This window comes from Nesoenas mayeri, assembly GCF_963082525.1.
Source record: "Nesoenas mayeri genome assembly, chromosome: 7".
NCBI classification, from domain to species: domain Eukaryota; kingdom Metazoa; phylum Chordata; class Aves; order Columbiformes; family Columbidae; genus Nesoenas; species Nesoenas mayeri.
In genome coordinates this window covers 26,057,160-26,061,694 of record NC_137551.1, presented here as the reverse complement: position 1 = coordinate 26,061,694, position 4,535 = coordinate 26,057,160, and positions in this window count along the sequence as shown.

Genomic DNA, 4,535 nt, shown 5'->3' with positions numbered 1-4,535 from the left:
CATGCTGTCCCCAGGTCCCAGTAGGCTGGCATTTTTCAGCAGCCCTGGAGTCCTTTACAGTGCCAAAGCTGCAAGCCATCAGTGTGACACAAGCAGGACACGTGGCTCATGCTGCTGGGAACATTGTGGCCTTTCTGGGATGCTCAAGTGGATCCTTCCAAGCTGGAACAAACTGCGTGGGCAGCTCATGGGTCTCTGAGAAACATGCTGGGGTGGGAGCTGGCGTTCCTGCTGGAGGAGCTGTTTCCAAGCAAGGCTCTCCGGTCAAATATTTCAAAATCCTTTCGCTCCCACAGTTTCCCTGCACATCCCCTTCAAGGGCTGTCAGTCAGGCAGCAATGGCCGTGCAGCTCACAGCCAGCTCCTGTATCTGTGCATCCAGCACTTGAGGGCATGCAAGAGCTGTGCTGAGGGCTGAGAGGGGGCAGCTGCCTTTGGGGTGCTGAGGGTGGTTCCCTAAAACGGGCAGGGGTTGAGGAAGGATTGCTGGATGATGTTCTCAGTGCCAGCACTCATCCTCCACATCCTGAAAGGGATGTGGGGCTCCCTGGAGCCTCCTTGCCATGGACGATGCATGTCCTGGTGGCATCCACATCCTCCCTCATGTCTCCCATGGAGCAGAGCAGAGGATTGCTCTTGTACTGCATGCTGAGCAGGTGTCCTCTCTGCTCAGAGCACGTGACTGCAGCCATTCCCCCATTTCCTGTTCCCATGGCCCCATCTCTGCTGTCCTGCAAAGCTCTGATTGATGCTGCAGCTCCTTCCCCTGGATCCACTGACAAACACCTGTATCCTCCACCGGCTGTGCCGACCCCGCAGGCTCGCAGGGCTGCAGGCAAGAGGCTGCATCCTGGTGCCAACACTGCTCCCACTCAGCTCATGCTGGTGGATTTTGGAGCTATTTGGTGCCAAAGCCTTCTCCAATTAATCTTCCCCTTCCCTGGCTCCCTCCCCTCCTTGCTGGGCCATATCTTGGGGAGGATCCATCGATCTCAGAAGTGCCCAACAGAGCATCTGGAGCTCAGGCTAGGCTGCATTTCCAAGCCTCTTCTCCAGGTTCCTGGGTACTGCTGTGGTTGCTGTCTTTGTATTTGATGGGGTTATTAGCACAGGGGAGGAGGAGAGGAAAAAAAAGCACTAATTGATCTGCTAATAAAGTTAATAGAAGTTCTTATGAGCTTGCCCATTAAGAATAATTAAGGAAGGGTGAGTGAAGGGAGGAAAGTGAATTCCCTTGAAGCTGGGGCAGGCTGGCTGGCTTGGTGGGGGTTTACAGAAGCCCTTCCACTCCACACCCCCTGCTCTTGGTCTTCACCCCCAAATGGTCTCTTGTCCCTGCTCCCAAGGCCCCAGGCATGTCCAGCTTCTCCAGCTGGGACTGGGGCACCCAGGAGCATGGGTCACTCTGGACCTGGGAGGAGTGAGGCTGGGGTCCTCCCTGCTTGTATCCAGGCAAGGCTGGGGTCCTGTGGGAAGTTGTTAGGGGTCAGGGACTGGAGACGATGGGGGTCTTATTCCAAAGATCTTCCAACAAAAGGTGAAGACCAGTTTTTGCCAGGCTTTTCAGAGATGCCAGGATACTCTGTCTCTCCGGCTGGCTTGGCAGGAGCAGCATCCTTGTGCTGAGCTACAGCTACTGCAAACTGTTCAAGCTGGGAAGGACCAGGAAGGATCCTGGGATGGAGACAGGATGGCTGAGCTCTGGCATGGAGAAAAAAGCCAACCTCCAAGCAGTTGGTAAACACGATTGTTGAAAGAAGAAAAGAGCAGCTCGGTGGGGTCAGGGGTTAATACCGGCAGGGCTGCTACTACAAATGACAGGGAAAACAGGTGGAATTTCAGCAGCCGATAACAGGGGGAAGCGTGGACAGGCGTGTGGTGGGGCTATGACCTGGCAGTGGCAGGACCAGCCTGGCTGGGGGGTATGGGGCTGCTGAGTATCTGAGGTCAATAGGGAGTGAGCCCCCCACTCCATCCCTGCCTGTGGAATGGCAGGCAGCGTGGCACATGCTGCCCAGGACATGGCCTCCCTGAACTCCTGGAGACAGTCTCCCCTGCTTTCCCAGGGCTCGTTGTAGGGATGTGCCCGGCTTGGTGGATGCTGCCAGCTACCAGCACTGAGCTGGATTCCAGAAAGCTGGGCAGAATATGCCAAGTAAACAAGGAATTCAGAGGATGAGCACGATGCTGCCGGTTCATCTGCAGCAAATAGCAGTGTCCCAGCTGCCAGTCAGTGAAAGTACCTGGGGACCCTCAGCAGTGCTGGCCCCAGCTGCTGCCAAGCCTTGAAATGGGGCTGGAGGGAGAAAGTAGGGACCTGCCTTCTCCTATGGTTCTGCCCCCACAGAGGCACGCAGGTGAGCTGCCCCAAAAGGGGGGCAAAGCTTCCCCTGACTCCCTCCTCTGCCTGCTCCTGGCTGGCTCTCAGCCCATCCGTCTGCAACCAGCCGGGACATGCAGCTGGGCTGGGCTGTGAGGCAGGCGGATGCAGGGTTGATTTGAGTGGCAGGTGGGTTTTGCGTGGGCACCAAAATGCAGACACCAGGTACTGAGGCTGGACTGGCTCTGCTCAATGGTTTCCCCAGCCTGGATCCCTCCTCATCCCCCTGCCCTTGGCTTTGCAGCTCAGCCCTGATGTTCTCTGCCCACCCCTGGAGCACCCTGTGGACACAGGACCATGCCCATGGGTTTCCAGGCATCCCTGCCAACCAAACCCACGTGCAGCGCAGACTTCTGTACTGCTTGTACCACACAAAGAGTGACTTCATTGTTGTGCGGGTGGCATGGCAGCCCTAAGGCTCTCTGCCATGGGGAGACATGGGCTGGTTTCTCCCACCAGCAGGATGCAAGGAGGAGCCTTGGCAGTGGGGCGGGATGTGGAAGGTGCAGCCTGGAGCACGCAACCCAGCCCAGGCTGCCTGCATACAGTGTCCGTGGGAGGACGATGCCTGCCCTGCTGCCCCCCAAACCAAAGCAGTGGGCAGTGCTGTCTGTGTTTGTTTGCTTTGAGGAAAAGAGTGAAACCAGATCCAGCTATCCTGCTGTTTGTGGTGAGGCCCTGACCCAAACACAGGGGACATGGTAAACAGCGGCGGGAGGCCAGTGCTCAACAGAGAGACTGTGTCCTTCCTGCAAATGCCTTGGCCATGCGGAAGAGTCCCCACACTGCTTCCGTCCATCTCTATCCCTCCTAGCCCACTCTGCAGCACTTCTGTGTCCTTTCTGGAGCAGAAAATCCCATTTGCTGGTGACTTTGTAGCATTGCCACATGATGTGCCAGATACTAACATGGGCATGGGGGCCAGGCTGGTGGCATGACCCTGGAGGGGTCCTTGGACTCTCCCACTGATTCAGTCAACGTGACTGGCAGAGGGTCTCTGCAAGGAGGTCGGTGACATCTTAAAAGCTGCTGCAACACTAGCCGGTGGCTTGGGAACACCCATATGCTCTACTGGGCTCTGGGGAGGGCAGCCAGGGCCAGCAGGCTCCAAATATCGATCACGACTGGGATGCTCACAGAGCATCTTCCAAGCCAGGCTGCCACAGAGAGCCATGGCCAGATGTCACTGCTTTAAACACCCCATGGGTGGAAAGAAGTAATGCCTGCTCCTCAGATCCCAAATAACCCCAATGTATGCCATCACCCGAGAGTGATGGAGCCACTCATTGCCACTGCAGACCAGGCATGTCCTGTGTGACCGTGAAACGCCTCTGCTTGGGAGTGACACCCTTTCTCCCCTGTGAATACAGGATAACTAATGGGGCTTGGGATCCTTCATGATAATTCCAAGCAATGATTTACATTTAATTAGCCAAATGATTATGAAAATAGACTCCACTCAAGAGCCTACTAATAACTTTCTGTGTGAATGGCTTGGGCTAACACAACTCCTCCCTGAAAGATCGCTGTGCCACACAGTGAGGAGTGAGAACCTGGCCAGGCTGCAGAGGGAGCTGGAGCCATGTGTGCCACAGAGTGGGGCAGGGGGCTTTGCCATCTAGAGGTCTGCAACCACAGCTTTTCCCCTTCTTCTTAGTGGGTGCTGCATGTCTGATGTGATTGACACTGCTCTAAAATATGTAGTTATAGCCTAACTGCATAGAGATGACTCAGTGGTGGCTTTCCTGGTCCTACGTTTGGTGTTGCATTGGTTAGCAAGGCTCAAATCTGAATAAACAGGCATTTTGTTATTGAGGGCAATGATACAAGAGGAAGGAGTCAGGTATAACTATAGCAGAGAGATCAAAGAGCAAAAAATAGTCACTGCACAGAGTCAGCCCAGGAGCTGGATTCAAATCACATCACACCTGACACCTGTGAGCTTGGTAAGAGCTTGGCTATAAAAACCCCCAGAGCTTCTCCTCTTTGGTCACTCCAGCAGATGTAGATGCATTTCTGTAAGGCTGCTGGCCATCAGAAACAAATCAGTTGTTACCTATGTGGCACAGGAAGGATCCTACCACAAAAGAGCAAAGCTCCCAGGCTAGCCTGGAAATGATGCATTATAAGAGACAGCCCTGCACGGGGTGAAAAC